Below are 13,401 nucleotides of genomic sequence, written 5' to 3'. Positions count from 1 at the left end.
AAATCATGGCACAACAGGTTTGTTGAAGACCTGTCTGTGCCCCATCCCTGGAAACATCCAAGGCCAGGTTGGACAGGGCTCTGAACAAATGGGTCTTGTTGAAGGTGTCAGGTTGGATGGGGCATTGAAGAACCTGGTCTAGTGGAAGGTGTCCCTGCCCATGACAGGGAGTTGGAACAAGGTGGTCTTTAAGGTCCCTTCTGACCCAAACCATTCTGTGATTCTATGATTTCTGTCCCTCCTTATTGCAGGGGGTTGGACTAGGTGACCTTTAAGGTCCCTTCCAACTCAAACTACTGATTCCAGGATTCTAGGATTGAATCTGATGCATGGTTCTTGTTGGAAGAAAAGCCACCAAGGACACCTCAATTAGGTGGTTACACTGGGGCATACATGCTCTCTGCCTCCATGGATGGAAGTGGTTCTGTGAAAGGAACATGGGGCCCAGTGCCAGGTAGGAATTCCATGTTATGTTGTCTCCTGCCAGCTCTAAACAGCTTCCAGTAAGAGAGCTGGGCCATGTGGTTATGTGGACATACCCCAGTACATATGGACTCCCCCTGCGGTTTGGGCGTACTAGAAAGACAACACAGGAATTGGTGTCCACATTTGGGCACCTCCCTGGGAATTCTGGTCAAAAACCACTTCAAGAAAACTGGATCCAGACCAGCTTGTCCTATATCACCTGATGTTTGTACTGGGAATGTAAATTATGCTCCTTCCCTCTTTCATCACACCTTGTGTTCCCGCAGCACACCGGGGGTGTGTTCTGGCAGGGTTTGCTGGGAAATATTCTGAAACTCTGGAAGGAAGGAGGACTCAGCCATGAGCTCTCAGAAACCCATGCTCTTTTGTGACTGAGAGCTTGCTGGATACACTCACTACATTTTTAACAACGAGACCATTGGCAGAACTTTCTAAAATCATTGGTTTCCCGCACCAGAAAACAAAGAGAGCCAAACCCTTTCCATTGAGTTGCTGTCGATTGTTCTTGTTTCTTGCTTTGCTACAGGAAGCACTAGAAGCCAATATCTTTAAGAACTGGGATCCAAGCAGCTTTCTCACATCTCCTTGATGTTTTGTTCAGATCAATTTATATAAAATGTTTTTCAAATTCTGGTCAAATTTACCATTAGGAACAATTCCCGTTATTCATTCATTCAACATTTTCCTTTGTTTAATATAATGGGATTTCTCTGAAATTTCTTTTTATGCCAATCAAAAAATGTCTTTCCTTTCCTAGTGGTTTACAGCCCTCATATACATGCAGACAGTTATCATATCCTCTCTTAGTCATAATTTGGCCAACTTAACCATATTTAGATATTTTAATCTTTTCTCGTAAGTCAGTTCCCTTTTGGCCCTTCATTATTTTTATTACTTTTTTATTATTATTATTTTGCTTTTTCCTTTCCTCCTCCCTCCCAGAGCTCTCTCTGTGTTGTTGATACCTTGCTGGGGTTCTCTGAATGGAACAGCATTAAAAAAATTAGAGGATCACCATTAGCACACTTTGGAAAACTCTTCTCTCTCTGGTTCATTCAACTTCATCTCTCTTTTTGGAGTCCCCATAAATGACCAGTTTTCCAGTGCCATATCCTACAGCCAGCAGAGATCAGATGTGCTCCCCTTTGATAGTCACAAACACCCCTACATGCACGTAGACTTTTTCTGCTCGAGGTGACTTAGCCTGACTTGTTGAGGGTTTGCCAATAATTCAGCTCCAGTGTTTTTCCCAAGTGTTTCCATCCATCTGCAAACTCAAAGCACATTTTGTTTGCTGTTTCTTCCACTTTATTAATGAAGAAATTAGATAAAGTCAGGCTTAGCGCATTTTCCTCTCCAAGTAGCACCTCCTTCATCTCCTCAAACCTGACATGTCAAAATTTATCTTACTTTATGGTATTTCAGCCAACACAGAGACCACAGGCAAGTTCCTCTATCCAGGCCAGATTGAGTCAATCTTTCAAATAATATTTTATGAGATTATCAAACGCTTCACTAAAACACAGATATATTTGCCCAGAAACCATCAGAGCTGTTTCAATCTTCCTGGCCAGGAAGTTAAAGTTGGAGTAGCTGGTCACAAGATTGTGAATATCTCTTATGGAGGTCTTCTGCTAGTTTAGAGCCAAAGGCAGTGCTTTTAAACTAACTTTGTCCCCTGCTAAAACTCTCTGAGTTCCAGCTGCTGTATCACCACCCCAGAGTTGTTTAGTAGGAGGAGGAAATCTGGGCATAACTCCTTGACTGGAGAGATCTGAGCATTGCTCCTGTGATATTCAGATGCAAAGCCAAAGTGGGCCTGGGCACCACATCACCCTTGTTGGTGTCCTGCTGTGCCTTAGCTAAACCCCCTTGTGTCTTGGTTGCTCTGCACAGCTCTGTGGTGCCAAGACTGGCAGAGGGAATTGGTGTCCACACATGTGGATGTGCCCCTATAGCACCTGTGGGTTGCTCTGGGTCACCTTAACCCAGGCCAAAAAAAATGAAGAACTGGGAAAGGAGAAGCCCAAGACCTGAGGCCAGGGTGTTGGCTTGTCATCACCTGACTTAATAGTTAACATTATGATTACATTTAAGAGAGAACATAAGGAATGCATTTGTCTGGAATTACTTATCACTTGGAAGTCGAGGCTCCCAAGAAGATATGAACAGCTTTAGCAGGTCAGGCTGGAAGCCCATACCAAATAACCTCCTATCTGCAACAGTAGAGAGAGCCCAGGAAGGAGCACAAATGTAGGTCAGATCTGCAGCAGTACTTCCCCCAAAATACTTGCCCAACCTAGAGTGGTTTCTGGCTCAGGCACTTTCTGAACCAGACTTGGAGTCTTTCTGTTTAATACAAAACCCAGATGGATTTTAAAAACCTCTGATGAGTTTTTCTTTCAAGAATGCATCCAGTAAACTTCTAGCAGTCCCAGTATCCTGTGGCAAGGAGTTCCACAAGATGATGAAGCACAGTGTCAGGGATTACTCCTTCTTGGTTTAAACTGCCAGCTACCAGCTTCGTTTCATGCTTCTGAGTTGTTGTATTAGAAGAAAAACCATCAAACAGCTGCTTGCTATTCTCTCCTTGTCATTCACAATTCCTGAGAACTCCATCGTATCCTCTCAGTCATCTCTTTTCTGGCTGAAGACACAGAGCCTATTTAATGGTTCTCACACCAAAGACAAAATCTTTAATTACCCTTGGTGCCATCCTCTAAGCCTCTAAGCCTCAGTTTGACTGGTTCCTTTAGTAGCTGGAATATTTCAGGTATTCCAGGTGGAGATACACCAAAGGGTTATAAAATAACACCTTCTCTCTTTCTCTCTCTCTCTCTCTTTTTCTCCCCCTCCCCTTCATTCCTGTCTTGAGAGCTACAAATGCAGCCTATTTCACAGGATAATTACTATCATAGATCTAACTCTTCTCAGCTATTAGAGTTAGTTTAGAGTGTAAGAGAGTCAGTTTAGAGGATTTCCAGCATGCTCTCCCTCTTGCACATAATTTGACATTTCTCTATCCTGCATTTTAGCTGATGTTTTCTCACTCAGACATGTACTTCCAGATGCATTTTTGGCATCTCATCACAGTCAACTTTCATCTTTAGCCCCTGAATAATTAAGTCCTATCATCAGGGTGGACTCATCAGTCTGTCTCCCATCTCATATCAAGACTTCTTCTCAGTTCTTCCCTGGTTTGACACTAGATTCTAATCTATCTGTCGAGTGGAGTGACCCACACAGAACTATGTCATTAGTGACTGCTGAAATGTCTTGGAAAGCATCTTTCCCTCCTAGAATGAGTGATGTGGGAAGAGAAATAGAAATAAAATTCCTCTTATTCCTGGAAATAAATGACAATTGTTCCTAAAGTCTGCAGACGTCTGGCTATTACATCATCCTGGGCTCTGGTGTTTTTAGCTAACAGTCCCTCAACAAAGGAGATGCATTTCCTTCAAGGAACTTCACCATTTACACATCTGATACTAATTCTTATTGGGCCAAAACAAGAATAGGCACAAGTGATTTTTTCAGTTTATGTTTACTTTTTCCCAGGCCACAAAACACCCATTGACTGTGAAGCTTAGATTTGCTGCATAACAAATGCCTGCTTTCATAATAAGTTGTTAAAGCTGTTTCAGAAATAACAGCACGAGAATCTGCAGATGCTGACCTAAGGGAAAAAAAAATACAAGCAACATTCAGCTTTTATTTGATTATTTATTAAATATTTATCACAGTATCTGAGAACTGAAGAAATTTCATTCTGCCCAGCTGGTCATTCTGAGATTTTGAAGTCAGCAAAAAGATGGCAAAAGGGATTTCTTGTTCCTTGTGGGAGTTATAAATCACACTTTGAGACTGCAATTTGGTTCTTTGCTCCTGTTTCCCCATCTCTGAGACAGGGAAGAAGTTTCTTTACTCACTTACATGGGAGAGAGCTTTAATTCAGGAAGTGTTGTGGAAAACACAGAAATCTGGATTGTCACTGGCCCTGCCAAAAGTTGTTGGTTATAAATAAAATGAGCCAGGAGAAAATCCTTAGTCCTGGGGCGTCAGGGCTTGTAGCCCTTGGATGGTTCCTGGGATCCAGGTATTGCCTTGGAGCACCACTCAGATCCGAGTGTTCCCCACCTTTCTCATCAGTCAGTGCAGATTTTCCTGATGGGCAGTGGCTAAGCAAATATGCACAGAAGGGAATATTTGGGCCAGAAAAGGGAATTAAAGGGGATGTTGATTACAATGTAAATATTGCCCCCTTTGAAGTGAGCAGGTCTGTGTTTGGGCAGGATCAGATACTCTTTTCTCACAGTTTGAGGCACATCATGAGTTATTTTGTGTTCTTGCTGTTGGGAACATGATTTCATTGCAGCCTATTGCAAAGGGCTAACTGAGGTAAAGGGCAGGGAAGGTGTTGGAATACAGATGCCCTGTGCTCACAGCCCACTCTCTGGTTGGAAAATCCCTATATTGTGCTATAACACAGCCATCTTCCAGTGCAACTGTTGGGTGGGGAGAAGAGGAGGGTCAGGAGATTACCAGGGTAATTCTCTCTGCCACGCACAACCCCTCCTTGATCATTTGTTGAGTTTGAGAAGCTGAGATTTGAGCTTTATTCCTGTCTGAGAGGTCTTTATTCTTTCCCTTTCTCCGTATTCAGGAGGGTAATAAAGTCAGGAAACGTGAGGAATCTGGTCAATGCTGTATTCCAGCCCTGCCACACATTCCAGTGCCCTGCATTTAAAGAGTGTATTTTGGAAATCAGCCTCCTTTTTTTCCCTACCATTTATTCCAATTCTCGTACTTTTCCTAAGCATCTGTTACAGGGAAAAGTCAGTGGGTGTCAGTGTCATTCAGGATCAGGCCGGGACAAGCAGGGCTCTCCTACGTCAGAGCTTTCCAGGGCTTTACCACATTTGGATGCAGCGTGGAGTCAGAGATCTGGGATGAATTGCTCTTCCACATCTTCTTTTTGTGTCACTGAGATAGAAAACAGAAAGCATCAGCTCGCAATAAATTCCCAGATGTGCTAAGTAACACACAATGGAGGTCCTTTCAGCAAACTGTCAGAAGGAGGAGACTTCACTGGGAGTAGGAAAGGGCAGCTGCCTCTCTGCCGAGTTTTGGGCTTTACAGCTGCTCCCCAACCTATTACAACCTCATTTATCAGATTCAGCCCCGTCCCCTGTCTTGCCTCTGCTGCAGACAAGGGCTGTGTGAAGGATAAGGAGCTTCATCCTTTCTGGGGGTGCTGGAGCTGTGATAACAACCCCAGTGCTGAGGGCAATTTCGGAGAGTTTAAGGGTTTTGGCAGCTCACAGAATCACAGAATATTCCAAAAGGATCATCAAGTCCAGCTCCTGGCCCTGCACAGGACCATCCCCAAGCATCACACTGAAAAAGCTCGTGCAGGAACTATTTTCTCAACTACAAAAAAATCAGATATTTGGTATTTTGCAAGTTGCCACCCTCCAGAAAGAACAGCATGGCTGGGTCAGGATCAAGACAAAAGGAAGAAAAATTACATACCTATGGCTCCAAGCCTGCAGGAAGCATTTCCATACCACGTTGAACACTTGGCTGGTCTGCCCTCAACAGAGCTACAAAAAGATGTTTTTTTATGGCCAGAGATGGTTTTCTTCTGAATATGAAAACTCAGATATAAAAAGACCTTTATTTACAAGTGTTGATGCAGAGAGATTTGCAAACTGCATCCCTGAGCCAGCAAAGATTTCTCTGTGGGGGTGGGAGTAGAGTGGGAAGTCAGTGGGACAGGGTATTGGGAATGATCCACCACACTTTGGCTCTGCCACTTCTGGTCTCTTTTGCACTCTTTCCACTGGGCCCCTGAGAATTTTGCCTGCACAAATGCATAGAAAGAACTGAAATTAAGTTGAATCCAGCTTTTCACTTATCCCATGCAAGCTTGATCCTTAACCATCTCTTTCAATGTTTTTTTGGGATGGCTCACATAACTTGGGAAGTTATGGGGAACAGATCAGGTGATGAGAATCACCTGCTCCCCTTACACAAGCAGTGATAAGACCCTCCATGTACCCCCAGCTGTCCAGGCTGGCAAAACTCAGAAGATTTCTGGGCTCAAAAACTTCATTATCTGTAGCATGTGCAAATAACTGCACCCACTGATTCTTTCTTGGCACATTTAAACAAGAGTCGCATTTTTAAAGCTTTCTGTCAGAAAAATGATCCGAAGGAGGTTCCTTTTACGAGTGAAAGTCCACAACATGAGCCTTGCCCCAATTATTCCTACATACTGGGACGACAAATGTGTCTAGCTGGGAGCCTTGCCACTTCCCTCCTTTCCATGGAGAAATAAGGGAAAGGTTGAGAACCGAGGTTGTGAATCCCTGCTGTACCCCTGGAAAGTAATAATAGCAGCATCAGTAATAGCTCTTAAATCAGGAGGACTTGCTGCAGCCTCGCTCCCACGAGCTTTGCATGACAGCCCTGAGCGTTCACGGGAATGACATGTTCCCAGCAAGAACATTCTCATTTGCATTATGGCAGGACATGGAGACCCAAGTTAGATTTTAAGTGTTGAGCAAACCTGATGTGACAACATAGTCCTTGTTTCCATACCCTGTTTAGACTAAGCTGACCCTTTTCAAACCCTCCTCCCTGCTCCCAATGAAAGCTTTGTGGAAAGGCTCACGCAACACGATGAAGGAAAAGTATAAAAGCAAGAGAGAAAAGGAGGCAAAAAGCATTTGAACCTTCACTGACTCCAGAAATTCCTGCAAGCCCTCAGACTTCTCCATTTTCTAATTGAGGTAACAAGATTACAGGCTCCTCTGTTAATTATTGAAATGTGGAATGGACTCATACATGAGTAATGCCGTTGTCTATTTTTGAAAAATAGTAAAATCAGAGACAGGTTAAAATTTTTTTATATTTTTCTACACAGACACTACTTTAAAGCACATTGTTTTATTAACACAAGGCTGACACATTGTGTTGGCCACAAAGCCACTGATCAGGCCAAAATACATGGAGGAAAATATCATTATCAGACCAAACTACACTCTCCGACTACAATCTAAACTACTCCATAGTAACTATGCCTGATTTTGCAAAATGATTAAATTCGTGTTCTCATGAAAGTTCAGCCTCCAATTTGTAAGGAGTCCAGCATTCGGCTCCAAATCCCTTTTCAGGAGATAGAAATGCTCATTAAATTCAACATGCCTTGGATCAGGCTCCTATCTGGAGTTCACATAGGTACAACCCACCAGAAATAATATCAGTGGTTTATTTCTATCCTCGTGCAGGTAAACACTGAAAAGTAAGGAAGCTGATCTTTTCCCAGCAAATAGAAAAATAAGGAGAAAACTATATACTATAGAAAAACTATATATATAGAATAACATTAATTCTCCTTGTGGGATGAGCATTTCGAATCAGAGGAACAATTTACTGTACCTAATGATTTCAGGAGCACAAATCCCACAGGAGATAATAGGACTTCACTTTACATTCAGTTACACACTTTTAAAAATGCTTCCTCTAATTACAAAGCTGTTATTATGGGTCCAACGTGTGCATATTAGGCATACACAGAGGAAGGATAACATGCTATACTCACTAAATCAGCCAGAAAACATGCATTTTCAAGAAATAATTCAATGTGTTTTCTTTGTGTTCAGCTTGAAGGTTACTTAGGTTTTAACTACAGGAAATTATAAGTAAGATTATTTTTTCTAGGGTTTGTTTTTTTTTTTGTAAAATTAAACAGAAAATTAAGATATATATCTTTTTCTTCAAGAACTATGCCATTAAATATAGTGAGGTACAAATTACAGACAATTAAAAGTAGATTTATAGTAAAATATGAATATAAGATATAATGAAATTAGTTTCTACTGTTCATAAATAAGTACAATGTAATATATAAAATAGTTTTCACTATTAATGATTTTTTAAAATACTGTACTGTGATTTTAAAATGGAACTGATATCTGCAACCTTGGCAAGAATATAATCCCTTTATTAGTGTTTGTATCAATATAATGCACTGGTTTTAAATGTTATTTTGTACTGAGAAAAATATTTTATGAAGTTAAATTTCTATACATGTTGTGGCTGTTAATGTGTTCCACGATTTACGACCGATTTTGGTTTTCAGATCAGGGCTTGTGTGTTTCAGAGAAATATTTTGCCAACGTTGTTATTCCCTTCTAAAATTCCATTTCAATGGTAATGTATTTTTAAAGAGTGAAGCTCAAGAACAGAAATAGCACATATTTTTTGAAAACTATACAGCCTTGTATAGTTTTCATATACAGCCTAACATTCATCATCATCTCCCTGCTGCTTTAGAACCACTAATGTTATTATTCCCTTCTTTTTTTTTTTTTTTTTTTTGCTAGGTAGAAATATTAATGAGATATCATTTCCCTGCTTTTGTAAAAATCTCTCTCATGTTGCTTGTTGGATAGAAACCCAAAAGCCGGTGAGCAGCGAGACCACACTCGGACTTGCAGCTCCGTAAACTCACAAAACACGCTTCTCATTTCACTCTTGTTCCCTGCCTTTACTTTAAGCTGCCCCCAAATTTCAGCAGCAAAAATTCTCCCCATCCCCAACCGTTCCCCATCAAAGGAACCAATACCTTGTAACAGAGGCAGGTTGGAAAAAAAGAAAAAAACACAAACAACCAACCGGGCAAACTGATTAAACAGCGGCGAAAAAAAACGCTCTTAGACATCAGATTTCCTGAGCTTTTTCCCCTCTCTCGCTGCACTACTTACTTGTAATTATGTCTGGGGCCATTCCTTCCTATTCCACAGGATAAACTGGAATATACTGCTCGGCAGTTTTGTCTCGAGCTCTTTAAACACTAGAGACCTTATAAGCAAACAACCCTTTTTTTTCTGCCTGTTATGAAATTTTAATGATCTTCCAGGGCTCTCAAAATCAAACCAACTTTCTTCCCTCCCCCTGCCCCAACAACTTGGCTCCTTTGTACCTTTTGTTTCAGAACTGTGCCCAAACTAAATATACCAAACCAGGAGGGATCTATAGCTTTAAAATAGGGGTTAAAGTGGCCCTTGTTTTCCTGTGTGTCTTCTCGTTCCTGGTAAACTGCAGGATTTTGCTTGGGGAGCGTTGGAAAAAGCAGATTGGGGAGTGGAAACTGGATCAGAGGTGGACAGAGAGTCCTCAAAAGGGGTTTCATGGAGGGGATGAGGGTGCCAGCGCCAGTGTATGCCAAACAGCTTTGTGATGGATGTGTTTATCCTTAAAACTAAGGTCCCATTCAACGCTGCCATGGCCGGGATTGGGAAGGCGGGCGGCGGGAGAAGTGCTGGGCGAACACGGGGGGTGTGTTAAGGCGCCTTGTTTGAGCACTCCCTAAAGTGCCAGGGCAACAGTTTGTATTAAAGGTGATTTGTAGACCTTAAGGATCACTGTAAAGGACCCCAAAAGGGTTTTGTTTTGGTGGGAGAGAGGACAACCTCCCTCCACAGCCTTCCCACCTCAGGGCACCGCTGGACTCAAAGGACTGCAATGTACAAGAAGCTACGAGGTGATAAGAAATGCTGTAAAATAAGTAAAATCCTGGCTAGTCCCTGTTGCTGGAATGCATTTTCTCAGCTCAGTGCTTGTCTGGAGATCATGGGTACTGCCCTAAACTCTGCCAAAGTCACCTTTGCTGTTGTTTTGATCCCCTTCACCTCAATAACTCCAAATTCATAGTATTTGACTTCTCTGTAACACCTCCTGCTCCCAGTCCTGCACTGCTCAGTCATAGGTGGAAATTACAGCCTTTCTGAATGTTCCCTAATTTATGCCAAGTGCTTTTGGTCAGTTTGGAGAGAGCTGGCTGGGAATCCTTAAAATGCTTGTTTGTATCCCTGAGATACAGCAAACAGCCATTACAAGTGGAGTTAACAGGTTGTATCTCAAATTCCACTTCAAAATTTGATGTGTGGAGAGCACCAGAACAAAACATGACCTGACTGGAGCCCTCTCTGCTTCCAAAGGCAGATTTTAGAGAATGATGACATGCAACACTTGGTGTGATTAATAGAGATGTGGAAATGTGTAACTGGAATTTCACAACTTTCAAGAGTGTTTTGCTGTCTCAAGAAGAGGAGATCTGACGTAACTCTTGGTTTCAGGGGAGGAAGATGGTTGACGGCTGTCCTAAACCCATTTTGTTGTCCTCATCAGTCCATTGGCATATGGATGGAGAAGAAGAGAAGAAATAGCTATAAGAAGAGTCCAGAGAAAACATCTGGGGTAAGAAGGAGAAGAATTAGAGGTAGGAGAGCAGATCATAGGTTGCAGACTATGGGTTTTTGGGGTGTTCAATAAGCCCCAGAGCATCCCTCTTGACAACAAGTCCTCCCCATGAAGGGAGGAAGGGGCTGCACTTCCAATTTGCCCCCAGCCCTCCTCATTTAGCATTTAACCCTGTGCAAGGGGCCAGAGCACAGCTGAGCACGGCCAAGAGCTGGCCTGGGAACAGGGTCCGGGTTAGGATTGCACACATCAGTAACTCACTCCCACGGCCCTGGGCAGCATTGTTCTCTAAAAGCAGACATGTTTCCTTCCAAGTAGCAGACATGGAAAGAAAAACACACACAAAAACAAATCATCTCGTCCTTCCTTCTCCGGATGGCGGGCAGCCCGCTCCGCTTGTCACTGAGGCTCGAGGTGGACACGGTCCCAGTCTGACAGAGGTGATGGGGGAATGAAGAAGTTGTCCCCAAGTCCCTTTCCCTTGGAAAATCCACTCCTGAGGATGGCTGATCCTGCCAAGCTTTCTCCTTGACCTCTCCTATGGGTCCTACCAACCCATCTCAGCACATGTCAAAGGCAGGCATGGGGTGCTTGGGGGTTTTCATTGTGTCAAACTCTTCCTACTCTAAATTAGCTCATGGCTCTATTAGGCTTCCCTAGTATTCATCTAATGTAGCTCCCTACCTTTCTGCAAGTTCTGGAGCTTTCCTAATGTCTTTCAAAGTTTTGGGGTTTTGGCTGGGAAGAAATCACTGCAGAAAGAAGCAGAAACAGCTGTGGGTTATTGTATCCCTCCTCTTGGGCTGCATTCAGTCCTCATGTCCTGAAGGCATTGAGGGCGAAGCTCTGAAGATAAAAATCCTGTGTGTTTTCAAGGGGATAAACCCATTCTTTGCGATGGGATGTCCACCACTTGCTGCCCCAGCTCTGTTATCTGTCCCTCATCATCTATTTTTTTAAGCTTTCTCTCTTCACAAAATATTCAATAAATCATAACAGACTCAAAACACAGTTGGGCATCTGTCCTGCTGCTGGGGCTTTTGGCTGCTTTTAGGATCATTAAACGGGCCTGGCTTTACACAACCTGACAAATACGAGGTGAACTTTACCCCTGGGTCTGCCACCTTCACACAACAAGGGCACATATTCCACAGCTGGGGAGCTGTTATTCGACTCGGACTGTACCACAGGTCAGAATTTATGGCTTTGTTATTATTATGTTTGTGAGTTTTACAGCCACACGGGTCCCGCGGGAACCCGCAGCACTTTCGCTCGGCCATGTCAGTCAGACATTCACAACGCACCAAAGAGGAAGCATTGAAAATGCTGGGAATATCCTGTCTAACACTGTCTCTCATCTCTCTGACCCTCAGGTAAGGGCCAGACTTTGTTTGCACCCAGCATCGGAGGAAGCTGATAAAGGACCTAAGAGGAACATGGAGGGGGAGTGAGTGGCAGTGAACACTCAGCAGTGTTACTGCCAGACACCTCTGCTGCCCTGTTTGTTCCCTCTAATGACACATGTCCCAAATTTCCTGATCATAACAGTCATCATGTTGCTCTTGGTGTTTTATTGCCCTCTGATGTTGAGCCAGGAGCTTCACAATGGAAGTTAACCTGATGTTAATGAGTTTAACCACTCCAGTTCATCTGCTGACTCCTCAGAGCGTTAATGGCTTTGAGGGGACACAGAGAGGTGTTTTCACTCACGTACGATGTGCAAACACACCACATTCTGCCCAGATTTCACTGTGAGCCACCAGCAGCAGTGCTGACAATTCAAAAGCTTTGCTTTTTGTCTTGTGGATGCCCGTGGTTTGCCAGGGGTGGTGTCACTGGTGGGGTAAAATATCTGGAGTGGGAGCCTTTCCCCAACAGATGCAATGGATGGATGCCCATGAGCATCTGCCAGGCTTCCTTGTGGGGACTGCAGTGAGCAAACCTCTCTGCTGCAATGTGGGTTGTAGGGTCACTGACATGGTGGCATCTCTTACGGAGCCATCCAGTGTGTTTAGCTGTCAGAAATGCTCCTGTCTGGCCATCTGCCCCCCCTGCAGCAGCATGGTCCTTCCCACCAAGCTGCCACAGCCCTCAGGGGATCTTCACTCTTTAGAAAAGTCCAAAGCTTCCCAAGCAGCAAATGCCTTCACCCTCAAGGAGCACCAGCATCTCCTGCCATCCACAGCCAAGAGCTGACAGAGGCTTTTTCACTCTCTCCCTTTCTGGGGACACCCAGACCAGGGACCAGGATATCTGATGGAGATGGTGTAGGCCAGGTCTATCTTTGCCTGAAACCATAAAATGTCAAGGTCACAATATCCTCAGAATTTTCCTCCCTTTTCCTTCCATCCCTGGTCCCTCTTTCACCCTCTTGCAGGCAGGACAGTAACACACAGACCTCCAGGATTCAATGCAATGGAATGCAATGGAATTGCATTTTATGAGACCTGGGGTCTGACATTCCTCGCATTTGGATGTAGAAAATATCCAATCAATGTCATCCTTTCATTGCCTGTCCATCCTGGGAAAAAAAGGGTGTGCTATTGTGCTAAATGTGTAACTATTATTGGGACCCACAGACCTCTGACTTGGGAACACACTGTGCAAGCCAACCTTGAACACATACATTGAACTTAAAAAACATAT

General features: G+C 43.4%; 1 long non-coding RNA gene across 1 annotated transcript in view; it reads right to left on the bottom strand.

Annotated features, from left to right (window-relative positions):
- Nucleotides 1-4,264: 4,264 nt before the first annotated feature.
- LOC135422034 (uncharacterized) overlaps nt 4,265-13,401 on the bottom strand; it is a 76,219-nt gene continuing 67,082 nt past the window's right edge. Inside the window, exon 5 of the long non-coding RNA XR_010434296.1 lies at nt 4,265-5,469. This is a non-coding gene — a long non-coding RNA (uncharacterized LOC135422034). The remainder of the gene's footprint in view (nt 5,470-13,401) is intronic.

Source organism: Pseudopipra pipra, chromosome 14 (assembly GCF_036250125.1).
Source record: "Pseudopipra pipra isolate bDixPip1 chromosome 14, bDixPip1.hap1, whole genome shotgun sequence".
In the NCBI taxonomy this organism is placed as follows: domain Eukaryota; kingdom Metazoa; phylum Chordata; class Aves; order Passeriformes; family Pipridae; genus Pseudopipra; species Pseudopipra pipra.
Note: the sequence above shows the minus strand (reverse complement) of the source record. Positions and strands in the feature narration are given on the sequence as shown.